The sequence below is a fragment of the Gadus chalcogrammus genome, chromosome 19 (genome assembly GCF_026213295.1).
Source record: "Gadus chalcogrammus isolate NIFS_2021 chromosome 19, NIFS_Gcha_1.0, whole genome shotgun sequence".
In the NCBI taxonomy this organism is placed as follows: domain Eukaryota; kingdom Metazoa; phylum Chordata; class Actinopteri; order Gadiformes; family Gadidae; genus Gadus; species Gadus chalcogrammus.
Window position 1 is genome coordinate 6,105,901 of NC_079430.1, and position 23,980 is coordinate 6,129,880.

The 23,980-nt window shown below is 41.9% G+C and overlaps 1 long non-coding RNA gene across 5 annotated transcripts in view; it reads left to right on the forward strand.

The window, feature by feature from the left end:
- LOC130372146 (uncharacterized) overlaps window positions 1-23,980 on the forward strand; it is a 147,282-nt gene that overhangs the window by 30,483 nt on the left and 92,819 nt on the right. For 3 of the 5 annotated variants that reach the window (XR_008893305.1, XR_008893306.1, XR_008893307.1), the window contains exons 3-4: window positions 13,825-13,929; window positions 14,023-14,094. This is a non-coding gene — a long non-coding RNA (uncharacterized LOC130372146). Of the gene's footprint in view, window positions 1-13,808; window positions 13,930-14,022; window positions 14,337-23,980 lie in introns of those variants that run through there. The other 2 variants (XR_008893308.1, XR_008893304.1) reach the window with 2 other exon arrangements.

The window sequence follows — 23,980 nt, forward strand, 5'->3', positions numbered from 1 at the left end:
CCATACCTGAAAATTTCAAGAGTTTTCGACTTACGGTATAGGCTGCAGTATGACTTTTACAGAATTTGAGGGAAAAAATAAACGTTACGGAAACAATAGGGGACCAAGCAGCTTCGCTGCTCGGACCCCTTATAAATGTATAACATTCAGATTTTGTTATCTAATATCTTTGAAGGCTTGTGTTTTTTGTATGTCTTTACAAACACATCAAGAGAGGCCATTTGAGTAGTTCACAGGTCTTCACACCGTCTATATCCTCTAACGGCAGAACGACATACAGGGGCCTGGTCTAACCTCAGCCCCTGAAGAATCAATAGAAGGCAGTTCAGGCCTAGTGTGCTGAGTGAGCTGTAGAACCTGGGGTTAGATTTAGTCGTGGCGGCTGAGAGGAGTGCTGCTAAAGCCGGCAACGGGGCTTCCATTCAAAGCCCAAGCCCAAGGCTGAACTAGGAGGAGGAAGCTGGTGGGGAGGTGGGGGTGAGGTGTGGGGGGGGTTGGGTTGGTGGGGGGGGCTGTTTGTACTAAAGCTGGCAGCAGATCTGTCACTCAAAGCCTTTGCGCGGTGAGCTATGGACAGCGGCCAGGGTTCTTAACGAGACAGGGGCCCGGGCGCTGTTGAATTATGCCACGCCAAGCCTCTGGTCTTCTGCCTTAGTTCCAGCCGGCCGTACACACTGTCCACTCTTAAATCAGGAAAGGGGATGACAGAGACCCCTGAAAGAGCCAGAGGCAAACGAGTGATTTAGATGTCAGCCCCCACCTCCACCTCCACCACCACCACCACCACCACCACCACCGTTTTCCGCTCTCGTTGGAACTCAGAGATTAATACAAGAAAGGAATTCCCGCTTGAACCGCCGCTTAAATACATCGGCTGGAGGGGGGGATGGATTAGCGAGGAATGTGAGCACCGGAGGGGGAGGCGCTTATTGGAGGTATGAGCGGTGGTGAATGGGCCTCGGCAGATGATTCTGTGCTCTGCCGTGGGTCGAGGACGTGGGTTCGAACGTCGGTGAGGAGGTCCGCGGTATTGTTCAAATCAAGGTGTTTTATCCCTCTTCAGGCTGGGGATTTGGTCAGTGAGTCAGTTATTCTCTCACTGTGAATGGCCCTTGTTTCACTACCATCCCTCCATTTGGGACGTCTCAAACATGACAAGGGTGGTGAGTTTCGGTCAATCAGATGTGTGACGCAACCCCAGCCAAACCATTTGTCCCAGTACACAAGTGGTCTCCTTCCAGCTTGTAACCAATGGATAGATAAACGGATGATAATAATGGCTCATCAATGTTACCCTTTAGTACAACCCGATTCAACACTTTTGTCCTTTTAATATTATTATATATATTATATTTAGGGTGATAGTATTATTTACCCACTTGGTATCCACACATTTTCCATGTATTGAGTGATAACTGAGAGGTCAGTGGCAGCAGCCTGGTGTAACCGTGCAACTCACACACTCCAACGTGGGAGTGTTTGAGGTAAAGTTGGTCCTTGTAAAGTCGCCCTGATTTGTCCTTGGATTTTTTAAGGCTAAATCTTCAACTCAAAGTAGAAGAGAGTTTTAAATAGATAGTCAGGCAAACATAGAGACGCAAAGAGTAAGGAGACACGCGGACATGTTTTCTCTACCTCTCCCACACACTGTACACACAGACACAGTTTCATTCCCAATTACTGCGGCTTTCGGTATTTTGTACGTTCACATTGAAGAAACCTTGAAGATGGAACCCTGACACACTCGCAACCCGCTACACACACACACACACACACACACACACACACACACACACACACACACACACACACACACACACACACACACACACACACACACACACACACACACACACACACACCCCGAAGCATGCACACACACACACCGAAGCATGCACACACTCCCCCACATATGCACTGTGTGAGCTTTGCAGAGTGTGATTCATCATCTTTGTAGCTGTCCATAGCAGCTGGAGTTCCCCTCCATCCATCCATCTTTTATAATGAGCACAGTTTCCCGTTTCTACCTATTTTCTGCACACATCTCAATAATTCATCAGCTGTGTATCGCCCTGACAGTCTATTAGGCTGATATGCATGGAAGGTACGTTGAGCCAGGGCTACGTATCGACTATTCCAAATTGAAGGTGTGATATGAACTTGGTTTTATTCTGTCGCTTTGTTCTGATTAATTATTGTAGCGTAAGGTTTCCTGATGGAAATTAAAATGAAACAGAATCTATTTATAATGATTTGTTGTTGCATTTATTATATCGAGTGAAAATGGCATTCAGTACATTACAAGTACGTATGCAGCCCTAGGCTGATAGTATTATGCACCCACTCGGTATCCACACATTTTCCATGAGTTGAGCAATAATTGTGTGGTCAGTGGCAGCAGTATGCCTACTGTCCGCATAAACATACAAGCACGTTTACACGTGCAACACACACACACACACACACTCATACGGGTGACTGTTTGAGGTAAAGTTTGAGGTGAAGTAGCCCTTATCGACGCAGAGTTCCTCGCGTTCTTAACCGACTAAACAGCAATTCCAGCCAGAGAAAGAATCGAAGTCGATGGGCAGCCAAGCGGTACTGCGTCTGACGCCGTGATCCATCTTCCCCTGACTAAGAGGAGCCACTGTAATTACAGCAAGGGGTCTGGGTTTAGTGGGGGTGACGAAAACGGCAATCCAAGCTGTCTGTAAAGAGTTTAGTCACAGTCTTGTTTACACTTGTACGACGGCAGGTAAACAAGGCGTTTAGATTGATATTTTTTTGTGCTAACTGTGTTTAATCGCAGGTCTGGGATCGCAGTCGTGCGGTTGGTTGGTTGGTTGGTTGGTTGGGGATGAGACTAATGGCACCTACTTTAGCAATTTAGCGTGAGGCGCAGAAAGTAGTTTCCGACGCAGCTGCCTGCGATGGTGGAGATTAGTTGTTCTGCTTGGGTGATTTTTATCTTGTTCTGAGTATAGGATCTGTGGAAATGAATTGGGTCATCGCCTCTTGTCGCATCAGAAAAAAAACTATTATTGTACAAGCAATGAAAGAAAAATGTTCAACTTTCTTTTTTCCGTTTTTTTTGATCAGCAGAACAAAATACGGCCCACGGCATGGGAACCGTGGTTTTATACACACCATGATTCCCTATTCAATTTCAAAGAACTGTCACAAATATGCACGGTACACAGAGATACAATTAAGGGGTGGCAAATTACTGTTTTGTTAAAGATCTTGGGGTGGATAGACATAGAGAGGATAAAGTGGCATGACCTTGTGCGAACTGCATCGGGGCATGAGATGAACCCTTGTTCATCTTGTAGAGACGTGTCTACTTAAGAAGACGATCTCCTGGTTGTCACATAGGGTTTCATTAGGATACACAGAGTTTACAATTGGAGGTGAATCACACTATGACCTTACCAACTCACTACCCTACCGTACGAATGCGCAAACACATAACTTTGTCGATCCAAAACACTATAGAATCACAAAAGGCAACGGTTGCTCCTATTTTTTTTATGTTACTAATTCCCTGTCTTTTCCCTATGTTCAGGAACGGAATGCCGGAGAGAAATGAATATTTTATCCCTCTTTTTAACATGAATTCAAGCTTTACAACTTAATATTTAATAATCTTGCAGACGCTGTTATCCAAAGGGATGTAGAGAGTTGTCAGATACATGTCATTCAGGAGCATTGATGAAATGAAGCGTACAGGTTTGGCTGTGTACATTGGGGTTCGAACCCGGTACCTTTCGCCTGGGAATCAAAAGGTGCTGGGCTCAATTTCACCATGTTCTCTGAAAGCGTCCGCGTTGAGTGACGATGGCACATAGCAATATAGCAATCCGATGTCCATCCCGGAGGCATTGGGAATGTACTGTAGTTCAAACTTCAGAAATGATGAATGAAAGTTGGAAAGCTATGGCGAACGGTTCAAATAGCTTCAGAAACCTTTTTGGTTTCAACCCCAGTGTCAGCAATCTACCTGTAGACATCTTTGAGCATGATGCCCTAACCCCCACCTGCTCCGGAATAACATGTATCTGGATACAATTTGGGTATAAGCCTCATAGTTAAATAAACAGGGCAATGTATGGCTTTTATATTATATTTCTTTTCAATGATCCAATACCATAAGATTCAGTGAAGCCGAAACCAACGCATCAAATATTGTGAGAAAATGGATTGTGGTTTGAGAAACGACGGTTATGTGTTTTTCAATTTTAAATGCAATTAGTACACGTACCTATGGAAGTGTGCAAAGGTACCTCAGGTCATACCTGACCTTTTATTAACAAAAAAATAACCCTTTTATCATTTTATATAGCTAATTGAAAATATGTTGTAATTCTTTTTCAGTAGATATATCATTCTGGCTTGTTTTTATTTCCAAAACATTGTTACCCTGTGCATTGCATGATGTTTTCCGTTATAATGTATTCCATTGATGTTTTCGTTAATCAGTGTTTGCTGAAGGAACACTGGGGGCATAAGCAGGGTGGCTGACTTTTTTCACCCACTGTTTCCAACTGGCCGTGGCCTTCTTGCAGTCATCATTTAGTATAATGGGGGCTCAGGCACTACATCTGTATTCATTATTATTTTCTGTTTATTTAGCTGATCAACTAATGTCAACGGTTGGGAACCACTGCTCTACTCCATGTCACCAATGATCTCCCACTAGCATGTCAAAAAGCCTCTATGTCTATGTATGCAGACGACTACAATATATAAACCAGCACCAACCGATGAGGAAATCACACTAACCCGCAACAAAGAGCTGCAGTCAGTTCATCAATGTGCCACAAACCACCAACTTGTATTAAGCATATCAAACACTCAAAGCACTGCATTTGGAACAGATCACTCGTTGACACCGGGTCCCCAACCCAACCTGTTGATGGAGGGTGTGACTGCTGAGCAGGAGTTCACCTAGACTCTGCATAGACACCCTCCCTACGCACTTATTGTATGTTGTACATCCTGGCACTTAATGTACACATTTATTGTATGTTCTACGTCCTGGCACTTAATGTACGCACATATTGTATGTTGTACGTCCTGGCACATAAAAATAGTACTTAGTTGTGTAGCATCTTATCCGAGATAGCTTTGTTGTATACAGGGAATGGGTTAACCTAGCGATTATTGGTGCTTGGCACTTGGTTCTATGAACAGCCTTACTGTACCGACTGCAATATATTGTTTATCCTTCTTCCGACAATGTACTTATTATAACTCGCTTTGGATGAAAGCGTTTGCTAAATGCCCTCAACATAAATGTTATGGCAGTACATACTTATAGTGTGGATAGTCTGGTTTCTAAAATGACAAGTAACACATCTATAGTAAGGAAGCGCTCGTTCCTATTTATATCACAATTGACGAGTCCTACAAACCCTAACACACCTATATTGTGGTTCTGCGGTATGGTCAGGTGCTACAATGATCAGCAAGCAGGGCTGCTCTGTGTTTCACTAGCTGTAGCTGACCATGTTTCACTAACTGTCTCTCCGATACACCTTTAGGTCCAATGTGAATAACGGGGGGAGACTCGGGGAGTCTCCCCGAGTCTCCCCTTCAAATCAATTCAAAAAGCTTGATGGCAAGACCATTGTTGTGAACAGTATTACCGATGCATTATTGATCTTTATTTTTTACACCTGATGAGTTTTCTACTTTGTTAATGCAAAATAAATAAAAAAAGTATTAAAAAAATATATATATATATATGTATGTCACTCCAGAAAAAGGTGGCGTTTTTTTGTGATTTATGCGGCCAAAAATCCTTGATTATGTGGCACGTTTTCTTAAAAAATATGCCGCATGAAATATGCGGCATATTTATGCAATTTTTTATGTGATGAAATTGCGGGAACTTGCAAAAAATGCGGAAACTTGCGAAATAAATAATGCGGGAACTTGCGAAAAATGCGGGAACTTGCGAAAATTGCAGTTTGATGTAAAAGAGGGGAAAAAGTGATTTCCCCAACACCCTGTTCTCACTAGGCTACTACCTTAATGTAAAGAGTAATTTCTTATAACTTTCTATGATAAACAAGCATATTGCATCACATAAAGTGCTGGGAATATTTAAGTTCTCATCTTGTTTTATTTGAGACCTTAAAACATTGCTCAAACTTACAAAACATTGAGTACAACTTCTGTAGCTTTACAAAAATAATCTGCTACAACTTCTGTAAAAATGAATAAATAAAATATGTATATATTTTTTCCTGTTTTACAGAGGAAGCTTTTCAAAAGAGTAACAAAAAAGTGCAATCTTACAACTGTAAAGTTGCATCAACTCATTGAATGAAACTACAACAGTCCACTGTGAAAATGAAAACCAACTGTGTAGCCTCTAACACTAGCCAATCATTCCTTATCCTCATCCTCCATCCCCTCTCCCTCAACGTCCATCTCTTTAACCATCCTTGCATGTTTGGCTGCGGCAAAGTGGTTTTCCAGCGTCAACTTCCGCCTGTGGTCCAACGCCCAGTTGCACGGAGTGAAAAATAATTTGCCCCCACTGTCGTGTAACAATCCGGGAAACTGCTGTCTTTTGCACTTATCTTTGTTGGCAAATGAGACCCCTTCATCTTGCCTTCGTCGCAGGGTTTGCGATGACGTTCACGTCGCGTAATTACGTCACTCCATAACGTTCCCATGGCAACAGGGGGAAATGGCTGCTTTTTTCGCTGAAATTGACAATTTATGCGGTGAAAGTGCGGCATATTTGAAAAAACGCGGCCCCCGCATGAATATGCAGATTATGCGTTGAATTATGCGATCGCATAATCACGTTTTTCTGGCGGGACTGATATATATATATATATATATACATACACACACATACATTGGTAGTCAAGGCGGGGCCCTATTGTTGTTAAGGCGGCCGCCTTAACAACACAGTACTGGGGGAAAACACTGCATTAAGTACAGCAAATTATTTTGAATGAGTTAATCACTCAATTAGTCACATATGTGCTCCACCACTTAACCAGTTAATGTATTATTAATTAAAGCATATGGCAGGGCTTTTACTTGTAAGGCCTCTTTACTTTACCACTAATTTAATTCATTGCAATTTTTTTTACAATGGCATTGCATTTTATACAATGCCATTGTACTTAGATCGTCTTACATTAAATTTACTGAGCTGACGCTTTCAACCAAAGAGACTTAGAAGAAGTGCCTTCAACAATGAAGGTATAACCCCGAGAGTTCAAGATTAATTTGGGTTTATCTTTTACTAAATTCAATTAAATCAATATTGTATGGAATGATCTCTCCATAACACATAGTGTTGACTTTTTCCCTAATGTGCTGATAATAAAGTCACTAGCCAAGAGACCATGTAACCAAGTTGGATAACGGTATACATTTTGAAGGATTTTTTTTTTCATTTTGTTAGTCTTAGTTTTTATGTACGCAACAGCTTTTGAATTATTGTGATGTTTTATTCACTGCTGTTAAAGGGATTTCTGAAACATTCACTGAATATCAATTGCTATCTTTTAACAAGTTTCTTTGGGGAGGAACATATAGCAGACCATATATTAAACCATATTAAACTTACAGTATAAACTTACAGTATCTTAATACATATTTAAATGCTTTAAATAAATAACAAAAACATGCTACTGCTATTAATAAATAACAACTACTAAGCTTGTTTTTGTAGTTGAACACTGAACAATAATTAAAAACAAAAAAGTGTTAATATTCATTCAGGTTAATGTATTAAAGTTATGTACATGCCTCAGACACAATAACAGAACAACAAAAGTTGTATTTATTATTGCCCGAAAAATATATATTTCCGAAAGTTATTTATAATATATTCTAACTAGAAAGCCTTATGTTTATGCATTAAGACTCTTCTTCAGAGCAAAGTATTGGTTATCTTAGTATGAACCTGGAAGGACAGACTGACAGCATTTAGCAAGAATCTTCAGAGGGAAAATGGATGCACACAATTATAATAGGAAAAGCTTTCACATCCTAGGCACCAACATCAAAGGACCCAGGTGTAAAGGGGAATGATCGTCATGGAGACGGCTATAGATCAGCCTTGTTCGGCTGCAGCCGTTGCGGGAGATGCTAATTAGAGGTACAGTATGGGTTAGGAAGGGGGAACTTGGAGTGTCTGGAGATGGAGAGGCGACTACAGAAAATAAATAGTTATCAGGTCGACTGGCTGGATTGAGAAGAGGATCAAAGAGAAATCTGTAAATTGAAGTGACAGTGCAAATGCTAACTAACATAAAGCCTTTCAGTCGGAGAGAGGAAGGGAGCCATCTATAGGTGCATGGAAAATCTATAAATTGGCTTATTAAATTGACTAGTAATAAGTCAATTAAAGACTGTCAGATAATTTGTAATGTTATAATTATGATATATTTGTAAATTACGCATTTAGATATTTCTAAAGGTTACCATCCTTGTCTCTGTATTAATTTTCTGCAGTAATTCAGTGAACTTTTTAATTAAAAGCCATACTTCAATGCTCAAGGGCACAGCTTCTGCTTCAACTGGAACAAGTTTGGTATGAAAAAATCTTGGATTTTCTACAAATGCTAAGCGAGAAGAGTCTAGAAGGATAGGCTAAGACAACGGCAACAAAACCGGGCTGATGTACGTGATACGGAATCAAAGTTGGAAAATGGAATTTGTTCCAAAAAGTCCTGGCAGAACTGAATTGTTTGGGAAACAACTCAATGTTATAAGTGGTTGTAATTTGGTTACTCTGACCTCCGCTGACTGGTGAAGTGGATGATTCATCAGGATTAGCAAGGATCAAAATGAGTTTGACAACATTGGATACTTGATTGTTCTTCTCTCCTGCAGCTACTTTCTGAAAGAAGTGCACATTTTTTGCAATGCAATGTTCAACTCCCGTCGAATCAAATTGATGGCAACACTTAATCCCTGTTTAAGTCCCCAAGTGATTCACAGGCCCTCCATTATACAACACAGGTTTATGTTTGAGAAGTGAGTTAGCAGAGCAAGCGGTTGACTGATGAGTCAGAATGGGGCTCGGTTTGTGAGGTCGCTTGCTACTTTGAAGAACCGACAGCCGACACGAGTGTGAGTACGATTAGCTTTTAGCGGTATCGCACGGTGCCGGTCAAGGCCGTCACCGTGGTGGATGTGGTCTCCCGGCGTGTTAGCCTTGTTGAAAAAAATGTAAATCGGGAAGTCAACGTTGAATATAGTTTGACATTTTTAAGTTAAAAAATGTACCTGGCATTCACTGAACATTGATTAGAGAGAGGAGCCGGACAGGTGGTTCTGCATGAGAATCACAACTCTACATAAATCAAGGACCAGACATTGAGCATTTGCATTAACGTGTGTATGAACTTGCACATATTAACATCCAAACAAGTAGTCCACTCTGCCCATATTAAATTCCGCATTTCAATATTTATATTATTCAGTATGGGCGACCTTTCTCTGTACTCTTGCTCTCTCACTCTCTCCCATTCTCGCTTTCACTCATTCACCTTCTTTTCTTTTTTTGAGGAAGTAAAATATTTACAGCGTCAACACTTTAAACAAGTTTCCACCATTTCAGTGACACAGGTAGACACACAAGCAAACGTTGACACACACACACACACACACACACACACACACACACACACACACACACACACACACACACACACACACACACACACACACACACACACACACACACACACACACACACACACACACGTGTGGATCATGTGGGGATAGTGAAAGTGGGCTGCTGCACTCTAATAGTCCCAGTAGCTCAAGCCTTCTCAGTGCAGATTTTGCGCTTAAACAGCATGAGTAGAAAAACCATAAAACTGATCCGCATGGTAAAAAGACAGCAAGATGTATTGCCATTTATGACAATACAATATGTGGCACTCACCATGGATTGCTCGGTCCACCACTATGGTGTGCCTACGCACGTATGTGGAGGAGGCAAAAAAAAGTCATTATCATTTTATTTTACAGAAGGCAATACCCCTTCAACACCTGTGGGTTGTCACAGTTCTACAGTGCTATTCTTAACCTGATACCATTTGTATAAGGTGAAAATTGTTAACTCTTTTCATTTAACCATTTGGCTGACATCCAAAGCGAATTCAGGTGATATTAAGGAGAAGGTAGGGGCTAGGTGTGCCTACGGGTAGTTGCGGACTTCGGGGATCAGACTTTGTACGTGAGTTTCCAGTCTTTAGGGTTGGATTCAATTGGGCCTCAGGTTAAGTGGGGCACACGGGAGATTGCTGACATATAATTGGTGGTCAATTCATTATTCGTGAAAAACTTTGAACGTCAAAGGTCCCTGATATACAAACTAGTGATTCAAAGCCACAAGCTTAATAGTCCTAAATACTTCTCTGGGACTTGTAGATATTACAGGTAAATGATGATTGCATTGTTGATTGAAACAATGGGTGGGTCAGCAGAGGCAGGAATATCTAAGTAGAAGTCAGGATTGGGTCACTGCTGGGCCAAAAAAGGTTTGAATCCACTGCCCTGGAGACTACACTGTCCTGCCCCCTGATTTGATTCTTCCAAGCAATCGATAAACAGTTTCTCTAACTAAAGTTTTCTCAAGGTTAAAATGATGTGCTTCCTTTCATTCCCAGAACAAAGGAGGGACGAAAGAGGTCCATTCAGATCCAAGAAAAGGTTGCAGTTTCCCTCAACCCCCTCTTACTATTTATGGGGTTTCATGCTAAAATAACTCTAAAAGGTTTACTTCTAATCAATCAGTATCCAAAAAGGGGAAGTGAAGACTTAAACTGTTATAAAAGATTCTGAAAGAGACAAAGGAGAGAAGTTTTTCAATACTGAAGGGAAAATACTTGACACCCTTTCTTCTTTTTGTATTATATCTGTATCATAATCTGTAGGATCTGCAATGCATTCTGTGCATTGGTTTTTATTATGCACCATATATACACCAGGGATTCTCTGACAACTTCAGTATGTAATTGGGACGCAAACTAACACAAATAAAAGAATCCCTAATACAGAATATTTGAGTCTTAAGTGCATTGAAAAGCTGTGTTCCATCTGCGATTGAATCCTATTTATGGTCCCGACATATGGAATATGTCATACCCTATTGTACACCCTAACTGTCTTTGTTCTGTTCTATTCCTTGCATTTACATTTTAAAATACACTTCAGTGATACCCCCTGGTCAGACCCCCTGAAGCCATCCTTTTAGGAAACACTTTCCCTCATCTGGATGGATGAGGGAAAGCAGTCGCCTCCCCTTGAGGGGAGCTGAATCCTGAGCCACCACATTTATCCACAATGCTTTTACCTATATAGCCTCCAAGCACAGGCTGAACTCCTGTGTCCAAGTACCACGAATCACATTCCTGAAGGCCGGATGATCAGATTCCGCTCTCAGTTTTTGTTTGATACCAAGAGAACAATACAATGTTTTCTAACACCTCTTCTCGGCGAAAAACTGGCAGGAAAAATCCATTCCGTCTCCCCTGTGCCGGGCTTGTTCGACGTCCAGGAACTGTCAGCCCACGCACTTTTCTCTATCGCCGCCCTGCTCACATCCATTTACTGAGCGTCCTGTGCCTATCAAAATACCTTTTTTCTTTCTTAACAAAAGTGTAGTGAAGTCCACATTCACAACTCGAAGGTATTCCTCTCAGACACCACTATGGCAATTTTCTTATTTCTCTTTGACAGAAGAGAGGGATATTTTGAGGCATGCCAGTTTCTTTTTTTAACTGTTGGAGTCCGTGTTTTCTACTGAACTCTAGAGTTGGTTGTTGTTCCTATAAATTGTGATTGTAAACAGACGTACTACAGAATCATCCAAAATAAAAGCAATATGCCGGGTATCTGCCACATAAAAATGAAGTGAATTCTATAATACTTTAGTACTATGTACTGTGTAGTAGGAGGAGGCCAATCATATTCACACAGCATATACTTTTATAAAGGCCTTAAAACCTCTGCTATACATGCTGTAAAGAATTAATTATATATATATATATAATATGCAACATTTAAAGATTAAATATCCCAAAATGAGACCTCTGAGATTTGGTTGTTTGTTTACCAGTAGTTAGTGGTCCATATAAATTGTTTATCAGGTGCATGCCCAGTTGTTTTGAGGGATTACAGTATCTTTATTCTAACCAACATTTTCATCAGCAATGTTCTAAGTCTAGTTTACTTCATCATCAAAATATGTCTTATGTAATTGTGTTGATTGAGCGACACTTAGCAGCAGAAAATACATAATATTCCTTTAATGCCACACAATAATGAGGCATTAAATAATTAAAATATCAGTGTTAATCACCATTAATAATGTTGACATTGTCTTATTACCAATATCAGTTATTTTATGATTATTACTAGAAGTGCCTCTTTAATCTAAACATTAGAAAGGAAATCATTGACCTCCTGAGAATTCAAACAAAAAGACAGCACAGCGAGGTGGAGTCCTTCAACGGTCTTTAACGTAGCCAAACCCTTCCAGGTCCATCCTGAGTCCTTGATTCACCTTCCAGCAGGTCCGCACTGATGGAAAATGCTCCATCACCCCCCCCACTCTTCATCTCTGACATCCAGGGACATGCAGAGGGTCAAAGCCGCATTAAGAGCTCCAAAATTTCACTTGGGGTGAGCCAATGGAAGGATTTAAAAGTAATCACAGAAGAAATGCACATCCATTCAAAATGTGTTGAGGGGACACAATATGTGTTGTGTGCTCTCGTCCTTCAGTCTAGCTAAACCCCCCACGGCCGGATCCTGCACAATCGGGCGCCACCTTAACTCTTTGGATTCTTCTAAACACCAATAGAATAATCAGTGAATACGATAGATGCAATGGGCACCGTTGGTGGATTCAAACCGCCCGCTATAAAGCACAGCTGGTTACGACAGGTTTAATGTCCTGCCCGGCGGGAAAATAAAACAACAATCCGTTCGTTCCAGTTCACTACTCATCACAGCTGGTCAAGAGGGAGCGTGTGGAGATTAAACAAGAGGGTGGTCCTACCTGACCTTTCCCTGGAAGCCACAGGGGACAGAGAGCAGATGGGGCGAGTCACTTCCCAAGGGGCCTAACATCTCCCCAGCTCCAGAGGTCAAACTAAAACCATTGAATTCAATGGTGCCCTGCACAGACCAACAGGGATTTGCAGGAGTTGTAGAACGAAGGAGGATACTTTGGGGCCTCGAGGACAAATTCCACGGTTTAGCCGCAGAAGCATCGAGGATCAATTCTTTTTACCAATAAGTAATCTATCTTATTGATGGAAGCTTTCCTCCAAATCAACTTTTTACAAATGCATCATTAATGAGCAGGCACTATTTGGTCAGGTTTCTGAAGCTTCTCTCAATGTAGGTTTAAGACTTTGGGGCTGGAACCCAAAAGCTTTCGGATAACCACAAAGCTGCCCCTTCAGCTGCTCGTTTGTATCGCTGTCGACTATAGATCTTTGGTCTCCATGGTCTGTATCTTTCAGACGATGGCTTATCATTTCCACGTAATGTGATGGATGTGTCTAAGATCAGGCAGGGCCCTCAAACTTTTCATAATATAACACTTCTATTTTGTTTTAGAGGCCACCACATATTTAGTTCATTAAATTAAGAAAGTAGGGTTATCACTACAGTATTCCAGTATTCATTTTCAGTCTACAAACAAACAAATAAAATACAAATGATGCAGACAATATATTTCTTGTTCATTGTGGCCGTCCTGCACTGGGGACACAACCAGCAATCTGACAACTGTATTAAATGATGCTCAGGTTTGCCACCATACAGCTCTCTCTGTCTGTTGACATGACCTGGAGATTGGAGGTTTGGAGTACATGATCTCAAACTGAAACCTGGGCCGTACCCCTGAGAAAAGGGCAGTCTTCACAAGAGGTCAGACAAGGGTGAAATATAATACTTGTCAGCTTGTAAAGATGAGTTTACCTCTGTGATCAATGGGTTGCTGTGGTGTTTTTTTTTTTCTAGGTCGTCCTCAGACGAGCCCTCCATCGTTGCTTCCAGTCATCCCGATTCTCCATACATCTGGCCAGTTCTTTGGTACTTTGCGCTCCTGCATCCTTCTTGGTTGGCTACAATAAAGTATGATAGATCTTCAGTGTTTTTCAGATCAATTGCTCTTGTGTCTTCGGCATCTGAGAGTTATACTGTCTAAGAGAAGACGAGAATCAAGGTCGGCAAGCTGGCTTTAAAGGGACTCTGACCTTTGTTGCATTTGAGAATTACAGCACATTCAAATCATCCCGCCTTCCTCCAATGCCCCACCCCCTAAGCGTACAAAACTAAGCGTTATTTTTGACTGTAGTACTGGAGTACTGTAACGACCTCGCCGGTGACATAATGATGTCGAGTCATTAGTAGTTGAAGGTAGTTTTAATGAACCAAAACCAGGTCACTGAAACCCGTAACATTGTAACCAACGGCAGAAAACCGACACAAAACAAACCCCGGTTACCCCGGCAACCCCCAACACGGTCTCACTCGCGTGCAGGCCCCCACCCTCCTGTTCTTCCAAGGCCCTCCCCCAGCTGACCTAATGATTCGCCCCCACGCTGATTGACAAGAAGAACATTACAATACATACACATAGAACAACTGGCATAGCGGACAACGAAATATAATGTAACACATAACACACAAACTATTTAACTGTCCCAGGGTCGCTACAGTACAAAAGTTCTAGACTCCCATGGGTTATGTTTAGACTCCCATGGGTTATGTTTAGACTCCCAGGGGTCATAATATCTACCAGGGGTCTAGTAAACAAGAAGTCCGAAGAAGACGCGTCTGAGTCCGAAATGGGTCACGTAATCGGACTGAGTGATGCGGTTGGGTGCCAACGTTCTGGAGGTCTTCCTGTAGCTCCAGAGTAGCGGGACAACGTCGCGTCTGAGTCCGAAATGGGTCCCGTAATCGGACTGAGTGGTGCGGTTGGGTGCCAACGTTCTGGAGGTCTTCCTGTAGCTCCAGAGTAGCGGGACAACGTCGCGTCTGAGTCCGAAATGGGTCCCGTAATCGGACTGAGTGGTGCGGTTGGGTGCCAACGGTCTGGAGGTCTTCCAATAGCTCCTGAGTAGCGGGACAACGTCGCGTCTGAGTCCGAAATGGGTCCCCTAATCGGACTGAGTGGTGCGGTTGGTTGCCAACGGTCTGGAGGTCCTGAGAATCATCCAGGGGAGCGGGACCACTTGGCTTCTGAGGCCGAATCGGGTCCCCTTGTCGGACTGAATGGTGCAGTTGGTGGCCAACAGTCTGGAGGTCTTCCTGAGGCTCCAGAGGAGGGTAACTCTGTGAGTCTGAGTCCGAGATGAGTCCCCTAATCGGACTGAATGGTGCAGTTTCAGTACGCCGTGGACCACTTTGGTCTGCCATCGTCAGTCGCTACGGTCGCTACTCGCTACTGTCTGCCGTGGAATCAAAACAAACCCTCTAGTTGAGGACGCGCCTTGATGACGCGGACCCGAATGCGCCACAAGAAGCAGACGGAAAACCTTATATATCCATGCAGCAAACAGACAGGTCTGTCGGCCAATAAGGTCATTCGGTCCGAAGAATTTTATTGGTTGAAGTTTTCACTAAATATTATGAGAGTAAAATAAATGTTTGTTTTTACTCCTGGTGGGTCTGTCTAGCATATTAGAGTGTTATTACCTTATTAATACCAATTTAACCTTATCCAAAAAAAGTGTAAAAATGCAACAAAGGTAAGAGTCCCTTTAAAGAACACAGTTGTTTTTCGGAGGGCCGTCATCCAGTATCCACTGTCAATAACAAAATGGGAAGTTATAGAACCTAAACTTGCACCAGCCTTTCTGCTCCGTTGCACACCTTTTGAAATCTTATTAGCTGAAAGGAGCTCTGGGCCCTGCTTCAAATTCAAGGAACATCCGACAATGCCTTTGTTGATGTGCAGTGTGTAGTTTGAATAAGGTCTGCACAAAAGGTCTAAATCAAAAATATCTTTTAAGTTGGCCAATAATACACTTGATGACACATAAAGACTACACTTGATGCTTGTCTCAGAGTACTTTCAGTTTGAAGGCAGATGTTGATGCTCTTTAATCACAACACCAGGCTGCTTTGGGTTGGATTGCAAACAAAATATATTCATCTTGAATGAAAGAATACAACCGGTTTTCTATTCTATCACTATTCTGCATCCGTCGAATTTTCTTTTAGAAACTAGGTTTTGCAGCACTGAAAGTTAATTCTCAGCCTCACTGGTAAGTCACTTTGGAAGAAAGTGTCAATCAATATGACACGAGGCATCTACTCTCTGTCCCCCCATTGGAAAGCCAGCAGTGCTTCCATGTGTTCAGTATGTTCATATTTTGTCTGACTGCAGGAGTTAGTGGCCCTCATTTATCAAACGAACGTAGAAATGAGCGCAAATCTGAACGCATGATTCATCTTACGATTGGACCCACGTGAGATTTACGAAACCTTCGTTTCACACCAATCCCAGCGTACGAAGGATCTTGGTGTTGATAAATACGGCGGCTGAGATCGATCGTAATTAACGTAACACGCCCATATAAAAGCACGTCTTCAGAAGTCTCGCCCCTAACTTTTACGACATGGAGAAACGTCCAACGGTAAAATAGAGGATTTTTTCCGAGACCCAAATGGAGACGCTCGGGACACTGGTGGATGCGAACCGTCTGGTTTTATTTGGTAGCCTAAAAGCTGGCATTAAAGGCCAGCAAAAGAATGCTATATGGAAGGAAATAACTGTTGCAGTGAATAGTGTTTCCAATGTTCGTCGGGCTACGGAAGAGGTTTGTTAATTAAATTAATTAAATAATAAATTAAATGTACAACTTCTGTTATCCAGCTTAAAACATTTCACATGCTATTGTTTGCATTCCGTTAAAGTTATTTAATTCCGAATAAGGTGAAGAAAAAATGGTCCGACATGAAGTTCAGCACCAAAAAACGTGTTGCGGCTGTGAAGCCGGCCAAGCAAGAAACGGGAGGAGGCCGGTGCAGTGCGACTGCAGCGTAACTCACCGAGATGACTCTGACCATGTAGTGCGCCCTGATGTAGACGATGCCCAACGTTGCTATTTTGGAAAATAAAAGAATGCGTGCCCCCAGGCCATCGGGCTACCATGTTCAGGATTGACATTCTGGCATCGCAAATAATCGGAACATTAACTGAATGGTAGCTTTTGTGGTTGATGTACGCGTAATCATTAATATATGGTTCATACGCACATGGGTACAATCAACCGCACCAATCACATTTGGAAACCTAGCAATAGCATAAAAATCCCGTTTGATTCCAGTTTGCTGATCGTTATTAGATGGGAATTTAATATAACGTTCGGAGAGGGACATTATAGCTGCCAAAACTGCTGGCATGGTTCGGCTAATACTTGGCTGGGAAATAGCAGACCTGTCCCCGATCTCCCGCTGCAAGATCCCGGTGGCCAAAAATCCCTAGGTAGAGCAAACCTGCACAGGTATTGCGTTTGATCGCCTAGTTTCTCGCCTTAACTGTAGCTCCAAAGCATTGCATAGCTCCATCAGGAGAGGCCTTGGGAGACGAAAACGACTCAAGAGCCATTCATCGCCCTCCTTAAAAAAATCGGCGCGGTCTCGAAAAACTCTCTTGTCTGTGCGTTGAGGTCCTCTAACAGAGTCAGATCTGCCATCGCTGAGACACGACCACCTATTTGGCAAAGCTCCTGTTAATATAGACAGCTGAATAAACATTTCACCTGTCACATTCTAATTATTTTCATAGCAATACTGTTTTTAATTAGGCCTGACTTGATTGTAATTGTTTGAACGGCTGGGCTAATTCCAATTTATTTAGTAATTAATACAGATGTTGAACATGGGCTACTTGTGCTGCACTATTCATCATGGAAATACCCGTATGTTGCGCCAAAAAAACTTGCGTACACGAGCTCAGACCTGACGTGAGATTTCATCGCAGCCTGCGCTCACGTTCAAATTGATAAATGCTGAGCTCAACGTTGAAATGAGCGTACGTCCATTTTACGCACGTTTTCTGTCGTACGCTCGTTTGATAAATGAGGGCCAGTGTGTGCAAACATTGTGCAGTATCCCGAAACACTACCCAAATTGCCGTGAATGACATGAATAGAATTTATTAGATCTTGGGACCTCATTAAGGGCTATTTTTAGTCCAAATGTGACCTCAAATTTAGACTAATTTTAGACGTCTTTTTTATACTACTTCTTAATGTTTCAAGGTGTTTTCTGTACCATTGGTTTTCCTGTAGCTGTAGCATTTCAACCTTGAACTGGGTACAATTGGACGTCATTTGGACGCCTATGACAGGTGCAGGAAATGTATACATGATGTAATATTTGTATATTATGTTTTTTTGTAGTTATTTTACATTTCCTGGTTTATTTATTTTAAGTAATCAAATATTTTTTTATGCATATATTTATTTTTGCATGTATCTGTTAATTTATTTTGAAATGCAGTTTGTGGTAAAAGTTCAGTAAATAATGGACCTAGGCATGTCTTCTTTGTTTGTGTCTGTGTTTGTGTGTCTCTGTGCGACTGTGTGTGTCTGTGTTTGTGTGTCTCTGTGCGACTGTGTGTGTGTGTGTGTGTGTGTGTGTGTGTGTGTGTGTGTGTGTGTGTGTGTGTGTGTGTGTGTGTGTGTGTGTGTGTGTGTGTGTGTGTGTGTGTGTGTGTGTGTGTGTGTGTGTGTGTGTGTGTGTGTGTGTGTGTGTGTGTGTGTGCGCGTGCGCGCGCGCGTGCACTGGCATGTGGCCTACTGGTTAAGAAGTTGGACCAGTAACGGGAGGGTGGCCTGTTGAATCTTGACCGGTACACAAAAAATGTGGACAGGTGGAGTCGACATGTGTGGATGTGTTCATCGGCCCACGGATGGGTCAAAGGCATGCGAGCGAGAGGGAGCGAGCAAGAGAGAGAGCTAATGATTGGTCAGTTTAATTTCTCCGAAAGCTGCAATTAAATAAATCGCCATTCCTCTTTTTCCGACGGCAACAACCATAAACGAATAAATAAATTATTGAAGTAGTATAAAAAATACGTCTAAAATTAGTCTAAATTTGATGTTGTTTAGACGTCCACAAACGACCACATTTGGACTATAAGCCTATCCCACGGACGTCAATATTACTGTGCGTTCACACTAAAGCTAAGGCCACACTGCAAGCGCTACTCTGGTTAAAAATTGGCATAACGTGCCTGTGGCTGCGCTGGATTTAGGAGTCTGAGGTAGAAAACACCGCCGTGTTTGGGTGCATGATAGAGCTTAGATCTGATTCGATTGAATAATCTCGGATGTAAATAACAATAATCGGGTTAAATAACTTCACATGGTGTGTCTGGTGTGTTTCCAGCATTCGTAGTGTTGATCAGCAGAGATATAGTCCGCCAAGACGTTGAGGTTGCTTAGCAACCAGAGACGCTGTCCATGCAAGTGAATGGAGCGTTCCCTCTTCTTCATAACTATCAAACCAAACATCCTTCACGTTCACCGAGCGAACATTATGAAAGTAAAATGCACATTTCTCGCTAAAAATGTTTACATAAACGTTTTTAATGGCGTAACTATGTTACTATTTCCACCCAGAATAAAGAAAGATGTCAGCCATATGCTTCTGTGCAAGCGTCACTACTCTCTGCCAGTGACGTCGGGTCAAGCGCTACGCTGGTTGGCTATCGCGGCTAAGCGTCACGCGTAGGCGCGTCAAAAGTTAAATTTTTTTAACTTTGCGCGTTGGTGCGTTGGGCGCGTTGGTGGGTTTACGTGCTTTAATGCGTGTAACGCGTCTACGCGCCTACACCAATGGTTCCCTATGCAAAAATGTCGATTTTCAACCCCAACGCGCGTGCAGTGTGGCCATACCTTAAAAGCTGTAAAGCGTTTTGAGCAATAAACGACTATTCACTTTCTATTAGACATGAGCGATAAAACGCTTGAGCGATAGCTTTAAAGCTGTAAAGCTGTAAATGAGAGTTGAAAACGGCTCAACTCTATGAAAATTAGCTAGTAGCGTTTCGGCTGTAAATGACTGCCAGCCAATCGGAATGTAGATGTCTCCCGTCGGCGTGGATCCCAGTAAACATACGCGAGAAAACGCAAGAGCGATATGAGCTGTAAATATTTTAGACAGCTTTGCATTTCGAGCTATTTGGCGATTTTGCATCTTTTACAGCTGTTGGTGTGAACGTACAGTTAGACGTTCGGTAGACGTCGAAAAAAGACGTCGCCTGGCGTTACAAAAGAACCCCTTCAGTGGAACGAAATGTGACGTCCAATAATGACACAGAAGAGACGTCACTCTTACGACACATTGCGCAGTGGGTATTATTTATTTTGCAATAGGTTATTATTTATATTTAAAGCACAATTAGTTGAGCTGTTTTTAATGTGGTTGAACTTTATATTATATTTTATATATTATATACTATTATATTTACAAATAGATTTTTGGAATTTAGCAAGCACTTTTATTGTTGTTTTTTAAGTAGGTGGTACAGCACTTTAACTATTTTTTTTAAACTATTCTGGTTTGAGTCTGTTGCCTTGATTGTTCTCAGCCTCACTTGTGAATCGCTTTGGATAAAAACATCTCTCAAATGTAAGTGTAAAAAAATTTATTGGCAGCGATGCTCCAAATTGGAAGTTAATAGATGCCAAACTGTAGACAACAACACATTTTTCTACGTAAATCAATTGTAGGCACGGCTTTTAGTTATATTCAGCCCAAAACTGCAGCACAGGACCTGGGTTGCAGATTTAACCTCTCTTATTACTTCAAGTTTCCCTCCCATCATTTTGACCTGCCACACCAGGGCAGCCTCATCATAATACCATATGTGTGGATCAGTTTCCAAAATAAAAAACATCATGAGCTCATCCAACTCCCACGTTGCCTACCTTATTATTTTCCCAGTGAACGGCCTCATGCTAGGTCTTCCATCCTGTCACTGTGCATCGCTGGAAGGCACGCATCTGTTATGTCATATGCTACTTCAAACATGCCATGATATGACTCATAATCCTGCAGGAATGCAGAGGTTATTTTATTTTCTTAGATGCCTGCCGGATCTAGCTCTTTCCAAAGGTGTTTCAGAACATTGATATGTTTGGGTCACGCTGATTATTTCTTCATGTAGCTGAGGTACCATATTGGACCATAACCCTATACAAGATGGTGAAAAAATGGTAAATGTGTTTGAGTCTCAGCCGCAAGGTTCTTGGTTCAAACTCGGATGTCTGGGCTCCATCGTCTAACCTGTAGGCATCCTGGAATAAGATGCACTGGCCCCTACTGGCTCCTCAATGAAATGTTTCTGAATTCACTGTAAGTCACCTAATAATAGGACTACAAGCATCAGCTAAATGAAGTAGTAAATAGGATATTAGATCCAAACATCCTTCTTTATGATATACTTCACATCAGTTAGATAAAGGGAACTAAATGTTCTTGGATCGAGAAGAACAGTGTGCTTCATAGCTCAGAAGACCATCATGGCACAATAACCCAAATAATCTGTTGTTGGCACTAGTAGGCTTTTGAAACCAAGCACACACAGACACACACTGTGATCGAGTGTTCAATACTTTCTTCTTCTCTTTTGAAGTCCTTTGTGTCCCTAGCCTTTCGATTCGGTCTTCTTTATCATCCCTCATTCTGTGTATTACACTTTTATTTCCTGTCTGTTTCCTGTGGTTGTTCCAGTTTCTATCCACTCCTCAAACTGCGTTTCCCAGGAGTTTTCCTCTTGAGAAAGGTATCAGATTCACAGTCTGCTCTCTTGCTCTGCGTGGTCAAGCGGTAATATGTCTGGAGCCTGGACATACTGACCCCGTTGACACACACACACACACACACACACACACACACACACACACACACACACACACACACACACACACACACACACACACACACACACACCTCATGCTGTATTCAATAATCACACACTCGAGTACCATGTTTATTCATACAGTGTGCTTTACGAGCTATTATAATTTTGCAAATAATTATGATAATTATAATTGTTTGTATTTAAGCATTTCTAGGAACTTAAGAACACTTTACAATGGGTATGATAGGATACATAAAGAAAGGTGAGGAGGCCTAGGCATTTACATAGAGCCCATTATTATTTTTAATTAAAATTGTAAGCATGTTTGTATTGAATTTGAGGGACTCATGCATCTGAATTGTACTGCAGGTGCGTCAGAGTGGGATAGGGCCATAATAATTTAAAAGATTCAACTTACAATGCAAGTTGTTAATTTTCAAGCCTTATCCTCTCCTAACCTCACTCCTATAATGATGCAAGTGTGTAGATGTGATATGGATGAAAGATATGCAGATAAAATCCCCATAATTCAAAGGGACAAGAAAAAGATACTGCTGCAAATATTTTTTTCAATTGTATCTCTGTGAATCAGATTGTTTCCCTTTATAAAGTTGCAGTGTGTCACATTTCAACTAGCACATAGCCTATAATCAGCTGGAGATATCTGAAGTCATTGCTGATTATCGATTTTAGATAATGTTCATCAATAAAATCCCATCCGGTAACTGATATATTCTACATATAAAGATACTGGCCAGCCCATACCTCTCTCTTTGTTTACCAAGGAACTTCCCATCGCCACTGTCATAACCCCTCCCACTAACGCCACCCAGCCAGCTAGGCTAGGTCCCGTCCCACCGTTGTCCAGCCAGTTTGACTGAACAGAACGATATTATTGAGTTTGGGATATTTGGAAGGACTCCCGCCTCCTATCTAGGATGGGCTCAATCGTACACAGTGCGACTTTAAGCCTTTGAATTGATCTTCTACATATTGGCCCTATATAAATAACGCTAAATCGATGATACACATTGTACGGTTTTGGTAGAAGTCCTCCTAAGGATATATTTGTTTCTAGTTATTATAATGTTAATGGCTCTAACACTATTCCAAAAGATAAGAAACAACTTCCATTTGGCAATTGGATTCCACCTCAACAATCTCAAAGCTCTTGTTTCGATCTCTGTTCATAGAGAAAACTAGGCGACCATGAGACTTCTAGAGCTAATATAACCTTATACTTCATAAAGCTAGATTACTACTCGAGTACCATTACCATTGCGTTCTGAAGGCCTCATTACACTTCCTTATTACACGGCTTTTCTTTATGCTGTAGAATGCTCCGTACACTTGAATGGGCTTTCTCAACGTTCGGCGGTCAATTATTTTTGCACAAATGACCGTTGCTAAGCATAATTGACCACTGTAAAGGAAATTGGATTTTTTGCCTCTGATTCATGTCTTTCATACCACTCCGCAAGTAGTCTGTTAACTTATCAACCCAGCGTATTCGGTTGCTAAGTGACATCCACGTCTTGGCTAACTATTTCTCTGCTGATCAACACTACAAATGGTAACAAATAAATGTAAAAAAAAGACACTGTCTGAAGTAACTTTTTCGATTTGGCAAATTTGGCCGTGTAATAAGCATTATCCCTTACGTCAGTGAACCCCATTTAGCGGTTTGCGGGCCAGATCTGGCCCGCGAGAGCCAAATGTCCGGCCCGCGCTAACCCAGCGCATTCACATGTCAAAATTCAAAAAAAGAATTAAATTTGCACGGCCTGCTATATTTTGCCCTCAGTCCACACCGTCCACTTGACCGTTGACGTTACTGCGTGCATACGTAATGACGTGCTTCGCGCGTTTTCAACTTCACTAGCGTCACACGCCAGAGAGTAGCCGCCGCTGCTGTCACTTTCCCGCTATCCGTCATCCCAGGGACTTACAACTTTGTCAAAAATCCACGGATTGAAAATTTATGAAAGAAAAAACATGTCATTTGCCAAGAAAAGGAAGGTTGGCCAGGAGCACCGCCAGTTTAAAACTGAATGGACCTATAAGTATTGCTTTTTTTTACCGGACCATGCC